The sequence below is a fragment of the Schistocerca cancellata genome, chromosome 9 (assembly GCF_023864275.1).
Source record: "Schistocerca cancellata isolate TAMUIC-IGC-003103 chromosome 9, iqSchCanc2.1, whole genome shotgun sequence".
NCBI lineage: Eukaryota > Metazoa > Arthropoda > Insecta > Orthoptera > Acrididae > Schistocerca > Schistocerca cancellata.
Window position 1 is genome coordinate 159,630,808 of NC_064634.1, and position 20,510 is coordinate 159,651,317.

Sequence of the window (20,510 nt, forward strand, 5' to 3'; positions counted from 1 at the left end):
AACAGGCAAAATAAAAACAAACATATTTCTTGAAACAATGACCTGCCAAACTCAAAGTACAGCGTTATAAAAAGTGCGCAAATATGCAAGCTGCACCTGAAAAGATCGGTGAATGGCCTCAGAAAATAGAGGAAACAAGCGTTACAAATAAAATGCCTTTAGTGGCCCTCATAGTAATCAACCTTGGTTACAAAACTCTTCTGACATTTGTTGTGAAGCTGTCAGGAAACGCTTCTTGTGGAATCGCACGAAGCGCCGTGGTCCCGCGTTGTCGGATATCCGCAACGTCTGTGAATGATTGTGAATGAGAATGCTTACACTGTCTTTGCTTATCTTCAGCTCTTCTGCTCTCATTTTCAAAGAAAGCTGCCGATGATCCTCACGCAACTGTCGCACTCGTTCAGTGCTGTCCAACACTGTGCGAGTTGACCCGAACGCGGTTCACTCTTGACGCAGGTCTTTCCGTCTGTGAATCGTTTACTCCACTCAGACACACCCTTGTTACTCACTGCTTCAACACTGTGCACTTGCAGTAATATTCCACGGGCGTTCGTTGCCATTTTCTCTAATTTGAAGCAACACTTCATATCAGAAATGACACGAGTGCGACGGGTGCTGGCGGATGATCGGCGGTTGTCTACATCTACATCTACATCTACATGATTACTCTGCAATTCACATTTAAGTGCTTGGCAGAGGGTTCATCGAACCACAATCATACTATCTCTCTACCATTCCACTCCCGAACTGCGCGCGGGAAAAACGAACACCTAAACCTTTCTGTTCGAGCTCTGATTCCTCTTATTTTATTTTGACGATCTTTCCTACCTATGTAGGTTCGGCTCAACAAAATATTTTCGCATTCGGAAGAGAAAGTTGGTGACTGAAATTCGTAAATAGATCTCGCCGCGACGAAAAACGTCTTTGCTTTAATGACTTCCATCCCAACTCGCGTATCATATCTGCCACACTCTCTCCCCTATTACGTGATAATATAAAACGAGCTGCCCTTTTTTGCACCCTTTCGATATCCTCCGTCAATCCCACCTGGTAAGGATCCCACACCGCGCAGCAATATTCTAACAGAGGACGAACGAGTGTAGTGTAAGGTGTCTCTTTAGTGGACTTGTTGCATCTTCTAAGTGTCCTGCCAATGAAACGCAACCTTTGGCTCGCCTTCCCCACAATATTATCTATGTGGTCTTTCCAACTGAAGTTGTTCGTACTTTTAACACCCAAGTACATAGTTGAATTGACAGCCTTGAGAATTGTACTATTTATCGAGTAATCGAATTCCAACGGATTTCTTTTGGCACTCATGTGGATCACCTCACACTTTTCGTTATTTAGCGTCAACTGCCACCTGCCACACCATACAGCAATCTTTTCTAAATCGCTTTGCAACTGATACTGGTCTTTGGATGACCTTACTAGACTGTAAATTACAGCATCATCTGCGAACAACCTAAGAGAACTGCTCAGATTGTCACCCAGGTCATTTATATAGATCAGGAACAGCAGAGGTCCCAGGACGCTTCCCTGGGGAACACCTGATATCACTTCAATTTTACTCGATGATTTTCCGTCTATTACTACGAACTGCGATCTTCCTGACAGGAAATCACGAATCCAGTAGCGCAACTGAGACGATACCGCATAGGCTCGCAGCTTGATTAGAAGTCGCTTGTGAGGAAATGATAGCAAGAAGGGTTGAACGTAGGCAAAGGCAGTGTAAGCACTATTGTTCACGAACACTCGCTGACGTTGCGGAAATCCAACAACGGGTAACCACGGTATTTCTACAAGAAGCGTTTGCTAACAGCTTTCAACTGCTCTACAACCGATGTCAGAAGTGTTCTGTAGTTAATGGTGACCACTGAGAACGTAGTATGTTGTTCTCAACAGCGTGCGTTCATCAGAGACCAGGGTATTGCCAGGAGTGCCCCAAGGAAGTGTGACAGAACAGCTATTATTTATACATACGTAAATGATCAGGCGGTCAAGGTAGGCAGCAATCTGCAGTTGATTGATGATGATGCTGTGGTATACGTGAATACGAGGTGCGACAATAAAGCAATGAGACTGATGTGAAAAGAAATGTTGGTTACCGTTTTAGTCAAGTTTAGTGTTGTCTCCTTCAAAGTAATTCCCTTCTGATTGCACACACTTTTTTCAGCGCTTCTGCCATTGATGGTAACATTTCTGGAACTCTTATTCTGTAATATCCTCCAAGACACTCGTCACAGCTGTTTGGACATTTTGTGTTGTTTGAAAATGGTGTCCCTTGACCGCCGTTTTCACACTTGGAAATTGAAAAAAGTCGCGCTGAGCGATATCTGGTGAATAAGGCGGCTGTGGTCGTACTGAAATTCGTTTTGAGGTTAAAAGTTGCTGTACTGGGCAGTATGGGATGGTGCATTATCGTGATGCAGAACCCAATTATCAGCAATGTTGGCACGGACACGAAGAACTCTTTTACGAAGTCTTTCTAAAATTTCTTTATAGTAATATTGGTTACCTGTTTGTCCAGGAGGCACCCACTCTATATGAAGAATTCCCTTGGAATCAAAGAAACACACAAGCATGCATTTCACTTTTGACTTTGACATGCGAGCGTTTTTGGTCTGGGTGATCCCTCTGAGCACCATTGAGAACTTTGGCGTTTTGTCTCTGGATCGTACTGAAAAAACCAACTTTTGTCACCAGTGATAACACGGCTCAACAATTCTGGATTGATTTCCGTTTGCTCTAACAGATCGGCTGCCACATTTTTCTGTGTTTCTCGCTGTTCGTGGTGTGAGATTTTTGGGGAACAGTTTTGCGCAAATCTTTCTCATACCAAGATCTTCAGTTATTATTAGACGAACCGTTTCTCGATTGATGTTCAGTTCTTCTGCAATCATTTTCACGGATAATCTTCGATCAGATCGTACGAGTTCACGCACCCTGGCCAAGTTGACATCCGTCCGTGAGGTTGATGGCCGTCCACTGCGGTCTTCATCTTCAACATTCGTTCTGCCTTCACTAAACATTTTATGCCAACGAAAAACTTGAGTTCTTGACATAACCTCCTCTCCAAAAGCCTTCTGAAGCTTACCATAAGTTGTCGTCGCGTTTTCACCCAATTTAACGCAAAAATAAATGGCATACCGTTGCGCAACGTTATGCGGTTCCATTTCTGTGACGAGAGACACAAACACGTGTTAACTTATTACAGCACAACTCACGGCTGAGCTGTTGCATGGCTGCGCCGCTTGACTAGAAGCAGCTTATAGATATTGTGCCTACGCAAGCTTACAGGGTTGCCACATCTTGCAAAGAAAATCAGCCTCATTTCTTTATTGTCGCATCTGGTATATCGAAGATAAGTGACTGTAGGATGATACAAGATGACTTAGGGAAAATTTCTAGTCGGTGTGATGAATGGCAGCTTGCTCTAAATTCAGAAAAATGTAAGTTAATGCGGATGAGAAGGAAAAACAAACCTGTAATGTTCGGATACAGCATTAGTAAAGCCCTACCTGACGGAGTCACGTCGTTTAAATATTTGAGCGTAACGTTGCCAAGAAATAAGAACTGGAACGAGCATATCAGGATTGTGGTCGGGAAGGCGAATGGTCGACTTCGAATTACTCAGAGAAGTTGAGGAAAGTGTTACTCACCTGTAAAGGAGACCGCATAGAAGACGCTAGTGCTGGTCCACTGTTTGGGATCCGCGCCATTTCGGATTAAAGGTAATACATCGATGCGATTCAGAGGCAGGCTGCTAGATTTGTTATCAGTGGGTATGAACAACACGCACGAGTTACGGAAATGTATCGGGAACGCAAATGGGAATCCCTGGAAGGAATGGTACGTTCTTTTCGGGGGCCACTACTAGAAACTTTACAAAACCGGCGTTTGAACCTGACTGCAGAACGATTTTAGTGCCGCCAACATACGTTTCACATAGGGGCCACGAAGATAAAGTACAAGAAATTAGGGCTCATATGGAGGCATATACACAGTCGTTTTTTTCCCTCGCTCTAATCTGCGCGTGGAACAAGAAAGGAATCGTCTAGTAGTGCTACAGGTTATCCTCCGCCAAGCACCGTACGGTAACTTGCAGACTGTTTAGATAGATGTAGATGTAGAAGGCCTGTAAAGCTATTTTGTTCGTAACTCTTGTTTCCTTTAGTTATTCACACCATTTACCTCTCTAAACTTAAATCGACGGTGTAAAAGTTTGCACATTAAAAATCTCCAGTTTTTGTTGTAAACATACCAGAGGTTTCGATGCTTCGGCGTAAAAGACAGAAAAGCACTTACTCGCTCTGACAAATTATAAAATGGAAGAAGCAGAAACTGTCTACTATAAAAGGTAGTGACAAAATGCATTGGGTTGACAGTCAGATTGTTGCTCTTCCCTACAGCTGACAGCGATGCACTGTTCTCTAAATGTAGTCATTTGATCCCGGCTCACGCAGCAATCTAAGGGCTTCCAGCCTACCACGCTTCTCATTTGAATTTCCAAACTCTCAAACCTGAAACTGGAATCGATCTCTGACACTTGTGAATGGGACTGGATTTGAAAAATGGCTTCCTGGTCAGAATCCCATTTCGAAGCATTGTTTTAATATGCCACTAATACGTCTGTATCTGTACGATCTTCTATGAATCCATCAATTCGATGTAACAGTAACTAAATCAGTGTTGAAAACTTCTCTTCTTTCACGTAAGCACAACAGAAAACAAAACTTTATCTCAAGTAACGTATATTCTTTCGCGTTTTGTAGTATCATTAAGTCTGCGATTGACGGGACACATATCGTCGCTGAAGAAACGATACCGCGTAAGTGACTCTTACGATTTTAGGAATGTCGGGAAGATAGCATACTTATACCAACCCACACGCTGTTACAACAAGAATGACATTTTTTCGATTTTTTACAATGAAAATGAAGCTAAAAGAATACCGCGTAAATCAAGGAATGTAAAAGAAAAGTGTAAGTACCGCGTAACTGGAGCGTCGGAAGCTGTGTGACGCTCCACTTTCAAACCCTATTTTCAAGTGAACCACAATTTCTTTTCCAGTGAAACGATCGTCTTGTGAAACGCTGTTCTGTTCCATCAGCTGGAGTCTTGATTCAGAAACTACTATCGAACATGAAGAGATACGTAACACCAATTGCGATGTGCTGTGACTGCTCGCGCTTTTGCATTTACATAGAAAATCGTCACAGATTCAGTTATGCGACAATCTTTCTTCAACGGCGGCGTTTGTGAACACGGAGCGTTTAGTGTGGACAGTGTTTCGCGGGCGGCATAGCACGAGGCTGTTGCGCGGGTTGCTTCAGAAAATTCTACAGGCGACGACGCGGCCAAATTAAAGGTATGATACGCAACCCACCTTCAGTTTTATGGCTCTGTTGCACAACGAATAAAGCGACATTTTCTGCTTTTTTTTTTCGTAGTATATCCAGCTACCGTGAAATCCATCATACGACCTGGGTGACATTTTTTAAACCCCGTTTCCGTTCTACTGGTGAGTGTAAGGCCGTACCAAAACGTATAATCTTCATTAGTTATCTAAATCACACGGATTTATACGCTCTATAAATTGCTAAGTTAAATTCTCAGTTGAATTTAGAAAAAAACAACTAAGAAATAGCATATAAATAATGCACAGATTTCTCCAAATGCTCACACAATACATTTCATACTCTCTTTTCTTGTAATAACAGGTGATTAATCGTATCACTGAAGGTTGCGAAAGGTACAGTTTATCTTCAAATTTGTCACAGGTTCCAGAAACAAGTGTTTGTTTTTTTATAAAAATGAAATATTTACAAATTTTCAGTTATTTAAATTGTAATTAAATTATTCATAACTGTAAAAAAAGACACCTCATAAAATACTTTATGGATAAGATTTTGACCTCATAGAGTAAATTACGGATATTTTATATTATCAACCGGTAAACTAAATTAGTGTATCCAAAAACAACAATCAGAAAAATGAATGCGCAGCAGTAAATTACGTGAACATTTGTAAATGACGAGAAAGATTTCCTTTAATTAACACTTAGGATGAATTGCAAGTCTGCATCACTAATTTACGTCATCTACTCCGAGAAAATGTTCTAAATGACACAGACTTGGCATTGGTTGGTCACTTTCGTCTCTGTTTGATTTACTTTCCTTTTATTTGTCTTCTCAGCTACACAAAACTGTTAAACGATGATATTGTCATCGGGAATCGAACGTTTCCTTTGAGTGCGGAGATCTTACTAAGAAAAGCAAAAGAACGGAAACAAGATTAACATTGGGAATTATCCAGGCTTCTGCACATATGAAACGATTTGTTATCCACTGAATTCATTTCGAACTTCGTCGTTAGCGAACATCATTTAAGAAAGTCGACAACTGTTACTCGAAGCTGATCGCCAGAGAAGTCTTATTATATACGCTTTTCGATGTAAAGATATTATTTTCTACAATTTCGTATGAGTGTTAATTCATTTTATGTAGGATAGATCTTTCAAGATTCGTCATTATTTGTCTACATTCCTGGGAAAATGAATGAAGAATTTTTTTCCGGTATAAATACCACTGTTGTATTATCATATTGGCTGTCGTTGCCTGTTGTGAAATTCAGTAACATGAAACATAAATTGTTTGTAAAAAATTACCATTTTCTGCTTTTCGGTTACATTTCACTTGTTTCCTTCTTGAACATAGAGAAAAAATCTTGGATTTATTACTGTAACAGCACATAACTTTTCATATAGTGTTTCATGATCTTATTATACCATGTCATTATGCTGTAATGCATATACACTAACATACTATAGCTATTATGCACTGCGTTTTAGAAAAGGAGAAGTTGGAATATCGAGGATTCCAGAAACGTCGAAATCAATGTTCCCGCGCCTTTGACTCTATTTACATCTACTGTTTTGTCTCATTGCTTGTTTTTTTTTTTTTCATTTCAGTGTTATTTTGTGTGATTTACCACAGATTTTAATTCCAGCTTTTCATCCTTCATGTGGAATGACAGTAGACATAGAAGGGGAGAAAGGACTTACAAACTGAAAACTTTTGTTCTGTGACTGGATTTTTAAGCTTTCTGATGAGCACTGATGAGTGACGTCTTCCTCTCCCCCCAAATTGATTTTCGGTGCTCTAGTTCAGTACCATATGGCTGCTGTGAAATATCGCCGATTTGAATGCGGTGTTAATAATCTGGTAAATTCGTGTACGTTTGTTTGTTATCTCCCCCTCGTGGAGCGCAGCGCAGCTTGTGTTTGGAATGTTAATGACGCAGAATCCGGTAATAGCCGCAGGCCCCGAAACGTGCGAGCCGTGACACTAGCAGAATGACTTCTCTTGTTGTCCTGTGCAGCTGACAGTGTGTGTTGATGTAAATACGAGGGATCTGGAGCGCACGGTCCATGGCCGCTTACACTCTGACGGGCTGACGGTGTGAACTGATATCTAAATTCGTACTCTCTAGGAGAAGTAACTATCCTAATCAAATAATAAAATACATAATTGTTAACCTTTTGCTCTAAAAGCTAATAACTAGCCTTAGTTTATCAGATCTGAGATGTTACACCCAATTAGCTTGCAACTGTTCGTGCCTAATTGACTATAAAACAGCAAAAAGATTTTCAGGTGAAATCTGTGCGTATAGTTACAGAATAAGCAAACAATACAAAAGTAACTCAATTCTACGTCATCATAAAGTCGTCGTCATCATCATCAGCAGCAGCAGCAATTTCACAATCACTGCTGGATAAACGCCTCCTTTAGATTTGCGATACCATCTTCAGTTACACGCGTCCATATTGCTGTTGTATATTTTCTGACGCCGTCTACCTTACGGCTTCTATCTCTTGGAATCCAATAAATCGCGTCACTGATACGTCTACCATCAATTCTCCTGGCATCACGATCCGTCCTTTTCCACTTAATTTTCATTACGATCATAATTACACTTAATTTTAATTACGTTCATAATTACGTCTTCCATCCCAGCCCCCTCCGTGATTCATTCATATGGTTCACGGCGATAAGAAAAACGCTTTTCAAACACACTTGAAGCGTAGTTTTGGAAACACTATTTCATTAAAAAAAGCAACGTAATATGTTGTTACACTTTTTATTTCTTTTCCTGGTCATCCATTCCCAATATTCAAAAGATCTAGATACAAAACTCATCAATCGGTTCTATGACCTCGTAGTTAATGTGTACTATTTTACCTCCGGTGGCTTCATTCCACATTATTTCAGTCTTAGTCTGGTTGATTTCCATGTCTAGTTTCAAGTTTGCCCTGTTAAGTTCTTTACATGGCACTATAGGCAAACAATGTTTTTAGGTGACTCGTATCACTTCTCCGTTTTCCCAGTTCGGGACTCTGAAAACTTCCACCATAGCTGCTGACAATAGTTTTGGTCATATGGAATATTCTAGCCGACTCCTCTTATATTCGAGATTTCTCAATTTCCTGGTGAGACTTAATGGAAGATCTAGCATTGGCTATATATTCTTCCGTTTACTAACATGGTATGAATCAATACTTTGTTATGAAGGGCTTTTAGTATATATGTAGTTGAAAGTGAGTCGAGAACTTTCTCTCTCGCCGGCCGCATTGGCCGTGCGGTTCTGGCGCTGCAGTCCGGAACCGCCTGACTGCTACGGTCGCAGGTTCGAATCCTGCCTCGGGCATGGGAGTGTGTGATGTCCTTAGGTTAGTTAGGTTTAAGTAGTTCTAAATTCTAAGGGACTTATGACCTAAGATGTTGAGTCGCATAGTGCTCAGAGCCATTTGAACCATTTTTTGAGAACTTTCTCAGATTCGATGAGTTTTGGGTATGGGTCGTGATTGGCAGAAACCTGCCTGCAGTTATTTGGGTGTACCTTTATTGTTTTATGTGAGAGTAGGTGTTACGTTATTTCTGTATCAGTTACGTTTTCATCACCCTCTGTAAGCTGACGACCACGAATGAACGTTATGGGTACGAGATATAGGCGGATGACATTTGGGTTTGATCATTGTACGTTTTACTCGACGGTGAGTTGTAACCATTGCGAGGGACTAACATGCTCTCAAATTCATTCGGATGATGGCTGCACCGTACGCAGCCGAAATATTAGTGGGAAGAGACTAATATTTTCTTTAAGAAACGTAATTCAAACAATTATTCAGTAGGCCGAGGAAAACTGAACACTGATGTTCTTATAAACGCGACATCTTCACACTTAGAATAAACATTTGGTTTTCGTTTATTACAGCTACTGGAAACTGCCGGCACAGACCAGGTGCAATAGTTGTAATGGAAATCTTTGCAAAGAAATTACTATAAAATGTTCACAAAGGTGTGCACGTGCATTGCCCTATTAATTGATGTTCGAAGATCAGAGGGCCGTCAGTGTTTTTTACTGATTACCTCTGTTTTAACGTCATCTACGGCTACAATGAAATAATTTAATATGTAGAATAGATTTCAAGCACTTTCAACAGAGACGATTATAAATTATAAATTCAAATCAAAATGTTGCTACACTTTTCTCTGTGGGTTACACATACACCACTAGCACACGGAAGAAAGACTTTTGCTAACCTATCTCGAATGAAATCCGGTGTTTTTGCGCCCAGTGTGATCCTGTAACCACCAGCGACTGACGCCAGTTAAAAGCAGGCGGGATTCATTTGTAAATTTAATTCTGTATATCAACAGTCAGACCTAAAAAAATTTTTTTCCTTATTCGATTACAGTGTGATAAAGTATCCACTGGAAGTATCTTACTTCTAGAGACGCCGTTTCATTATTTCTCACTGCCTATTACTTTTTCCAAGAGTAAGTTCTTTGAGTAGTTGTATATACCAGTTCTCTCTTTATAATATTTTACCTTGCGTACAAAGAAATAAATCCCTTTTCTGGTGCTTTTTGTGCAACTCTACTTAAAAAGACCTACAGGTTACACATCTCTGCTTTGTTTGTGATACTGAGGTGTGCACCGGAGCTTTCTTTGCCCTAGAAACAAAAGTTACTGAAATGATTTTAGTGGTATAAGACGCTATTATTTCCGATGCTCATCTTATGTCTTAAAATTGATAACATTTAGGGTTGTGCCATACACATTCCCCTTGTCATCAAAGGTTATTTTTGTTGAATTTCTTGACGAAGTCTTGGTCTAAAACAATTTTCCAATTTCCTGGCAGTTCCCCTGCAAGTTTATTCGGCACAGCAGACTGTTCATTAGTATATGCAACAAATTTATTAATCAGCATTATTGATTAGAGTAAAATTAAACTGCCAGTGTGGAAACTAGGTCGATGATAGCATAGTTTTATCAGAAAAAACATTGGAAAACTACTCTATGACAGCACTGGAGGTAAGTGCGAAAATGTTTGAAGTGTAAAAAAATCGTGAATGAAATGAATACATGAATAATTTTCTAAATCCAGGACAAAATTTAGGAGAACGAACAACCAATACAAATTTCTGATAAAAACAAAAGCCTTGGCTTATACAGTTCATTGAATGGGTTTATACTAACTTAGCCTTCTACATAAATGTATGTTTTATTTATTATATTGCAGTTTCATATTGACATGACCGTACATCTAACATCAACAGATCTTAGTTACGAGATGGAAGTGACGTATGAAGATTTAATGCGTTTTCCACATAGTTCTGCATGGAGTATCGACAGCTCTCTGCGAGAATTACCGATTCCCCTTGTGTGAATGGCTTGCAAATAATTGCTGACGGCGTTGACGGTATTGGAAACAAATTCAATTACGCACAACAATCTACCCCATACGATACACTCAAATTCTGCTTTCTCCCAACACGACCAGCATTTGCTTAACTTCCAGACGTTATCTCCAATCCTCTCCGAATTGAAGAATCACATTATCTCTCGTAAATGTACACACGGTACGGGGTAGTGATGACTTGTGTTTGCAGTTGTGAAAAACCACAATGATGCCGACTGCATGGTGAACATTTTCGCCGGGATTCGTATGGATGAGATCATACAGCATCGTCTTTATTCCGTTACGAACGAACTAATAATGCCAAACAAATGAGAGGTTCGAATATATCTCCGTGAGATTATGCCGTCGTATTTCGGTATCTCCGCGAAGCAGAAGAAAAACCGGTGATGAACACGACAGTTTAAATCTGATGGCTGATGTTAATAATACCTAGCGGCTAATGATGAGAGATGAAAAAATTCATATAAAACTCGAAGTGTTAGAGCGCTCTCTCTCTCTCTCTCTCTCTCTCTCTCTCTCTCTCTCTCTCCTTCTATCTCTGGCGTTATTCTCGATTACGAACATGCCATATTATGGTCGTTCGTATGTTTAGTTTTGAAAATTATTATTTTCTTGGATAGGTGCCATTTCTGTAACCGTGCCATCATTTTCCACAAGATAAAAGGTAACTCGTGTTTAACATTTGTCTGATCCAGCAGTTAGCATGGAAACATGGGGCCCATCCAAAACAAAGCTCACAATAACTACTAAAACTACTAGCTGGGCCGCGCGGGGTAGCCGCGCAGTCTGGGACGCCTTGTCACGGTCCGTGCGGCTGCCTCCGTCGAAGGTTCGAGTCCTCCCTCGGGCATGAGTGTGTGTGTTGTCCATAGCGTAAGTTAGTTTAAGTTAGATTAAGTAGTGTGTAGGCTTAGGGACCGACGATCTCAGCAGTTTGGTCCCATAAGACCAACCACAAGTTTCAAAAATTTGCTAGCTGGCCGAACTTGGGGTTATACCCATTTATTATCCTCCACAACTAGGAAACATTTTCCCGAACCATCCTCTCACATCAAAATGTTGCATAGATACCTACTCCATCTAAGTTCTATCATTCCCTACAAATCCTTGAACATAACTGACTCCGCCTTGCTTTCCGCATCAGTTTACCTCCCCCCTCAAGGATCCTTCACCTTCTCGAACTCTCACCTAACCTCGCTCACGCTGAACACCTTCGAATGCTGTACACGTTCCGCAATTCGACTTCAATAATTCCAATTTCTGCATTCTAATCTCTATTCCTAGTAGGCTGCCGCGCCTATGCTCACACATTCGACCAACGTTACTCTGCACATTCTCCACGTCCTCTCCCAACGAAATTTCAAACGTATTCTTTCTCCAGACAACGAAACCAATCCTGACATCTACCCATCCTACAAACTATAATTCCACCCCCTCATGCCAACTTTTCAGAACTCTTCTCTCTCCCTTGCCCTCCCCATTTTCCCTACCATTCTTCCCCTCCCATCTTTCCCTAACGCTTTTACCCCCTCACCGACACCTTCAGCGATTCTTCCCTTCCTACCGAACCTCCATTCCTTCCCCATCGATACTACACGCCAGTCCCCCATACTTGAACCCACGCCCTCCTAGCCTACTAAACACCTAATCTTTTCTTCTCCAACAAAAAAGCATTTTTTCCAGGGCAGATCATTAAACATTTCGTGACCCTGTAGTACTTCATTTTTATGAGCATAGTTTTTTCACCGTGTTTTAAATATACTCTGCTTGTTTTTGTTTTATGTTTTAGTGTTCCTACTTTCAGTTTAAAAAAAATGAAGAAATAAAATTTCTTTTACATAAAACTTCCATTGAATTAATCTTTGCCAGTTTTAAAATCATTTGTAAACATCTCATCTCGTAAGACCTTTATTTTTCGTCTTTATGTACGGGGTGTCCACAGATAAGGTTCCTGTTTGTAAGCGCTGTAGAAACAGAATCACTGCTCAGGATGAGGTCAAATTTGTACAGTTTATTATTGACAGAGAGGGGAACGTCATGGAACAAAAACAGTTTAACGAAAATTTTAACAATAGTTGGCGCTGTAAGCGTATTAACGTAAGCAGGGTCGACAACAAATGACAGGTGAATCGCAATACAACATTACACCGTACGTACTGTTCAGTGCGCATGACTGCAAAAGTTCGACAGTAAACAGTTGTGGCACTGTTAGTGACGTAAGCCCATTCACAACAGCAACGATGTACCACAATTGATGGGAAAAATCGATTTTCAATTCTCCTGACGCCGAAACACATAAAATGGAAAATGACATCGCTTTGTATTGTCCCGGGACCAAAATCACACAAGAAGCAAAATAACATCGGCTTCTAATTGACATGAGACTGGCGCAAGATATATTCGCTATGCTATCCACCGTTTTCTGCCACAATTTGAAATCGAGAAACAGCACCTTCCACAAGAGGTCGGAGTGTCTCAGGAGTCACGTTCAGAACGCATTGCGCAATGCGTGACTTCAACTACGTTTGTAATTGAAGCACTGAATACGACATCTTTCATATAACCCCACAGCCAGAAGTGACATGGATTAAGATTAGGTGATCTGGATAGCAGGGCTGTAGGGAAATGATGGCTAATAATTCAAGCATTTCCGAAATGTCTCTGCAACAGCCGCTTTACTGGCTGTGCAATGTACGGAGGAGTGTCATCTTGGGTAAAATGGTTACCACCCACACTTGTTGGAATGGTGTTGGTGCACAAAAGACTTTCATAGCGTTTACCGGTTATGGTACAGGTAACACCACCCCCAGGACTCATCTCGTCGACAAAATACGGCCCAAGATAAACGAAGCCGTCGACCCGCACACACACTCATCTTTGCAGAGTGAAGTGGATGGATTGACGAGTACGGGTTTTTCGCTGTCCACATTCTGCAATTCTGCGTGTTGTCTTGTCCTTGGAGATGGAAATCGGCTTCGTCTGTCCACAGAATGTTCCACGACCATTCATTTTCCGCTTTCATGCGAGCAAGAAATTTCAGAGCGAATGTTTGGGTTGCTGGCAGATCAGCAGGAAGCAACTCTTAAACATGGCTGATTTCGCATGGATAGCAGTGCAGGACGTTTCTTAGTGTTTTATGCACCGTGTTTCTTGGCTTGTCCAACGTTCGGGCAAAAGCCCATGCACTGCTTGTTTGCACATCACCGTTTGACTTCTCCTGCAATGCTGTGGCCACATCTTCGACATACGTCGGAAAAACTACCCTCCTCCCTTTGCCATATTGCACTTCAAAAGAATCTGTCTTTTAGGATTTAGTAATCATTTTCTTCAGACCCTTAGCAGACATCGTAACATCGCCTATTTTTTATAGTCTTGAGTGTCCGGAACTTCGGCATGGCTTCTGGCGCACAGTCACCGTTCTTGGAAAAGAGCCTTACCAGCAGCGCTCCATCTTTCACGGAGACAGTCATATTGAGCTTCTCTGAGGCAAACTGAGGAACATCCGTGTGCCATGCGTCTATTGGTGATTATATTCTGACACTTACAGCGCCACCTATTGGTCAAATTGATTTCCTTTTTTTAGACGTTAACCCCTGCGTCAATAAAACGCTTTTCAAATACTACGTCATTCTGAGCAGTAGTTCTATTTTTATAGCGTTTTGAAACTGAAATTTAATTATAGACACCCCGTATGTTACACATCCTTTGGCTGAAATCGGGTTGATCGACAGACCGACCCCACCACCCCCCTTCTCACCGATCCATATGGGCAAAAGGGATGAATCAACAATGGAAAGTTGTAATAGCGGACAACTGCGGCATCTGTAGGAAGGTCAGCAGAGGTTTTATGTTTGTTCCGAGAACGGGCAGTCGAATCTTAACTTAAATAAATGAACGCATTGTGCGTATACATGCGAATAAATCCGTTACCTTTCTATTACGCTGTTGGTGATTAATCAGTGAAAACAGAAACAACTGTAAAATACTTGATATAATAGTCCAGACTACCTAAAGTGGAAGAACCATCTAAATCTCGTTGCAGGTAATTTAGATGTCAGGCTGAACTCCATTCGAAGAGTCCTAGGAAAATGTAATCCATCGACGAAAGAAATAAGAAGAAGTTTACAAAACTTTTGTTTCGAAGAATTTTGAGTATTGGTCGCCAGTGTGGGACCCTTACCACGTAGGACTGATAGAGAAGATCCAAAGAAGCGCCGGCGCCTTACGCCACAGGTTCGTTTAGTAAGCGCGAGAACGTCACGGAGATGCTTATCAAACTCCAATCGCAGTCCTCAAGGAGAAATTTACAGTTCTGAGAAGGTACGTTCCAAGAAGGGGAAGGAAACATTTACTTCCTCTCACAATGACCACAACGATATAACTAGCAAAATTCGAGCTCATGAAGAGGCTTACCAATAATCATTCTTCCTGAGTAACATTTGAAAAAAAATCCGTATTTTATTTGTCTAAGAAGCATTTTATCAGGATGCATGAGCTTAATCGATGGAAAACAAGTAATATATTCACAGATCTATAGATTTAATTTCCAGAAATAGCGGCACCACGACAAGGAATTTCACGATTGTAGAGGAATTTTTCCTTCTGATTCTCCGCATACAACTGTATAACTGCGCGAAAGAGCTATAATGATTTAAGAGACACTTCTGTTGTTTTTCCTTTCACATTCTATCGCTTATTAATGACATGCATCATGGACAATAGTTGTGGTGATGCTGTCAGGATCTTCACATTTGCCTTGAAGTAAAGTAGGCGTATACGATCTCGGTTCTAGCTTTTTCTGAATCCACCACAGGCTTGTTCTGACTGTGACATTCTCCGTGGATACTTTCGTTTGAAATTTAGTCGGTGATAGCACAAAACATTGCGCGACAAGATTAGGTCTGTTTTCTTTAGTAACAGACTTTGGATTAGCTGAACGAGGAAGTTCGGCTGGCAACTCTGTCACCTCAAATCTTAAATTTAATTTGCTAATACGTCGTGGACACGGAGGATGGATATTTGGAAAACGTTTCACAAATATCGCTGTAATTATGGTCGCTATTCCAGTTTGTTAGCCAACAGACACACGCAGTTCTGTAGTTAACATTCTATTCTTTTTTTCTTAGGTAATAGCAAACAACAAGCCTCAAACTGCTCGCGTCAGCTGACTTATGGGTACTACGCACTAGTCAAGTTCGCAATTAACAACCGCTAAGCTGCGCCAAGGATATCTACTGACAACTGACTTAATGGCCCATCCTGTGTATACATCTATACATACACATACATAGATATATGCATGTACATATACAAATAAACATAGTTGCATACATAAAATACACGCAATACATAGATACTTATACATATATACATAGATACAGATACAGGGCTATTACAAATGATTGAAGCGATTTCATAAATTCACTGTAGCTCCATTCATTGACATATGGCTACGACACACTACAGATACGTAGAAAAACTCATAAAGTTTTGTTCGGCTGAAGCCGCACTTCAGGTTTCTGCCGTCAGAGCACTCGAGAGCGCAGTGAGGCAAAATGGCGACAGGAGCCGAGAAAGCGTATGTCGTGCTTGAAATGCACTCACATCAGTCAGTCATAACAGTGCAACGACACTTCAGGACGAAGTTCAACAAAGATCCACCAACTGCTAACTCCATTCGGCGATGGTATGCGCAGTTTAAAGCTTCTGGATGCCTCTGTAAGGGGAAATCAACGGGTCGGCCTGCAGTGAGCGAAGAAACGGTTGAACGCGTGCGGGCAAGTTTCACGCGTAGCCCGCGGAAAATTGGCTCATGCCACAACTGGAGACCGACAGCGCCGACTTCATCTTTCAACAGGATGGTGCTCCACCGCACTTCCATCATGATGTTCGGCATTTCTTAAACGGGAGATTGGAAAACCGATGGATCGGTCGTGGTGGAGATCATGATCAGCAATTCATGTCATGGCCTCCACACACTCCCGACTTAACCCCATGCGATTTCTTTCTGTGGGGTTATGTGAAAGATTCAGTGTTTAAACCTCCTCTACCAAGAAACGTGCCAGAACTGCGAGCTCGCATCAATGATGCTTTCGAACTCATTGATGGGGACATGCTGCGCCGAGTGTGGGAGGAACTTGAATGTCGGCTTGATGTCTGCCGAATCACTAAAGGGGCACATTTGTGAATGCCTAAAAAAACTTCTTGAGTTTTTGTATGTGTGTGCAAAGCATTTTGAAAATATCTCAAATAATAAAGTTATTGTAGAGCTGTGAAATTGCTTCAATCATTTGTAATAACCCTGTATATATACACGCATATATAAATAGTACTATAGTCACTTCTAAACGATTGGTTAATGTATTGGTAAATAATAGTCATACAGAAGAGTTCTGTATGCAGTGGCAATTAAGCGACTTCTCTGTTGCATTTGCGAACTCGTGTACTCGCTCACCTTTCTAAGCAGGTATAGTCCACTTGTGTCATAAAACAGACTTCGACAACTAGTTGTCAGTTAAACTGGCAGAAGTGGAGACAAGTGAGTCGATACACCGAGCGTACAGAAGAGGCGGTTTCGCGAGGCCCACGAGAAAGACAGACCGCGGCGCATACGTCACGAAGGTAGGCCAGACTCGTTCCCTTAGCTCAGCAGACTAGCTACGCTTCTGTACCTGTTAACAAGTAATTACGCGTTTACGTACAAATGAGAATTGCGTCTTCTAATGGAATCCACCAACGGGCATTCCGCAGTGGTAACACCGGTTCCCGTCAGATCACCGAAGTTAAGCGCTGTCGGGCTGGGCTAGCACTTGGATGGGTGACCATTCGATCTGCCGGGCGCTGTTCGCAAGCGGGGTGCACTCAGTCAGCCCTTGTGAGGCAAACTGAGGATCTACTTGATTGAGAAGTAGCGGCTCCGGTCTCGGAAACTGACATACGGCCGGGAGAGCGGTGTGCTGACCACATACCCCTCCATATCCGCATCCAGTGACGCGTGTGGGTTGAGGATGAGACGACGGGCAGTCGGTAGCTTTGGGCCTTCATGGCCTGGGAGGGAGTACTGGTATCCGCTATTATGGAGTCTTATTGTTTATTAGTCCTACAACCAGCGAAAGTCCAAATGCCTAGTAAAAATTTGTTACGGTTGTGCTGGTTGTAACACACCGGGGAGTCCGAATGGGTGGGGGGTACCTACACTCCTGGAAATTGAAATAAGAACACCGTGAATTCATTGTCCCAGGAAGGGGAAACTTTATTGACACATTCCTGGGGTCAGATACATCACATGATCACAATGACAGAACCACAGGCACATAGACACAGGCAACAGAGCATGCACAATGTCGGCACTAGTACAGTGTATATCCACCTTTCGCAGCAATGCAGGCTGCTGTTCTCCCATGGAGACGATCGTAGAGATGCTGGATGTAGTCCTGTGGAACGGCTTGCCATGCCATTTCCACCTGGCGCCTCAGTTGGACCAGCGTTCGTGCTGGACGTGCAGACCGCGTGAGACGACGCTTCATCCAGTCCCAAACATGCTCAATGGGGGACAGATCCGGAGATCTTGCTGGCCAGGGTAGTTGACTTACACCTTCTAGAGCACGTTGGGTGGCACGGGATACATGCGGACGTGCATTGTCCTGTTGGAACAGCAAGTTCCCTTGCCGGTCTAGGAATGGTAGAACGATGGGTTCGATGACGGTTTGGATGTACCGTGCACTATTCAGTGTCCCCTCGACGATCACCAGTGGTGTACGGTCAGTGTAGGAGATCGCTCCCCACACCATGATGCCGGGTGTTGGCCCTGTGTGCCTCGGTCGTATGCAGTCCTGATTGTGGCGCTCACCTGCACGGCGCCAAACACGCATACGACCATCATTGGCACCAAGGCAGAAGCGACTCTCATCGCTGAAGACGACACGTCTCCATTCGTCCCTCCATTCACGCCTGTCGCGACACCACTGGAGGCGGGCTGCACGATGTTGGGGCGTGAGCGGAAGACGGCCTAACGGTGTGCGGGACCGTCGCCCAGCTTCATGGAGACGGTTGCGAATGGTCCTCGCCGATACCCCAGGAGCAACAGGGTCCCTAATTTGCTGGGAAGTGGCGGTGCGGTCCCCTACGGCACTGCGTAGGATCCTACGGTCTTGGCGTGCATCCGTGCGTCGCTGCGGTCCGGTCCCAGGTCGACGGGCACGTGCACCTTCCGCTGACCACTGGCGACAACATCGATGTACTGTGGAGACCTCACGCCCCACGTGTTGAGCAATTCGGCGGTACGTCCACCCGGCCTCCCGCATGCCCACTATACGCCCTCGCTCAAAGTCCGTCAACTGCACATACGGTTCACGTCCACGCTGTCGCGGTATGCTACCAGTGTTAAAGACTGCGATGGAGCTCCGTATGCCACGGCAAACTGGCTGACACTGACGGCGGCGGTGCACAAATGCTGCGCAGCTAGCGCCATTCGACGGCCAACACCGCGGTTCCTGGTGTGTCCGCTGTGCCGTGCGTGCGATCATTGCTTGTACAGCCCTCTCGCAGTGTCCGGAGCAAGTATGGTGGGTCTGACACACCGGTGTCAATGTGTTCTTTTTTCCATTTCCAGGAGTGTATTTAAACTGTTTGTCGTTTCGTGACCGTGCGCCCTGTCCACACCACGTGCCTGGTAATCCCGCGGAGGTCGTATTGTCCTGCTCCACACTGCTGTTGGCTTGCCTGAAATTATCTATCGAAATATGCACGCGGGTTTAGGGGAGCCACTCAACGTTAAAACACAACACTGTCCTATGTCTGGTATGAACATCTGTATTCTGAAATGATATGGAAATCACAGGTTGCACTGTTTACACTCTAAATCGTAAATTTTATCCCAATTAACAATCTTGATAATTAACAGTCCAAAATATCATTCGGACGAGCCTACGCGTAACCGACACGACGCGGGTGATTGTTGATGATGCGGAAGCCGAATGATCGAACGAAAGTTCTTACGCTCGTCACACATACAGATACGTGGTAACAGTCCTCCTTGTCACTAGTAATGATATAACACTGTCCGTAAAGTTAATTTTTCAGTTCTCAGTTCTCACTTGTACGTCGCGGCACGGCTGATTGTTGATGATGCGGAAACGCGATGATCGAACGCACGTCCTCACGCTCGATACAAGGCACTGGCACTTGACTGCACTCGTTTATGGTAAATAGTATTACTGATTCACATTAGTTCATTCTTGGAGACCGAACACGGCGCGGATGGTTGATACTGTACGGTACGACAAGCAACGAGAGGATACACAAATACGTTATCAGCAGCACTGCTCATTTTTTAAATTACTTCTTGACGCACTTTCCTCTGTATCATTTACTTATTTTATCACTTTACTATAATAGCACTTGTAGCAACACTTCAATTTCCATAGTAACGATGCCTCTCACATGCAGAGCTACACACTACACAACATAACAGTTCCGTGTCCCGCGCTCGACTCACTACAGACGCGGTTGCAAAGATACTCCACAACTAAGCCAGCGACATGACAACACGCTTACATGGCTACAATAAAATTTCATCGATTCGATGAGGCACTACGTCTTGTATGAAATGAGGACTTTTAAGCAGTAGAGAGTAAATGCTATGAACGAGCTGTTATACCATTTATGCAGAGCATAGATAGTTACAGCTACTGCACAGCTGTGTGTTTTAGTTAGTAGTAGTAATCAGTAAGACTCTATAAAA

At 42.7% G+C, this 20,510-nt stretch overlaps 1 pseudogene; it reads left to right on the forward strand.

Moving 5' to 3' along the window:
* Window positions 1-17,499: 17,499 nt before the first annotated feature.
* LOC126102450 (5S ribosomal RNA) lies at window positions 17,500-17,617 on the forward strand (annotated as a pseudogene).
* The last annotated feature ends 2,893 nt before the right edge of the window (window positions 17,618-20,510 follow it).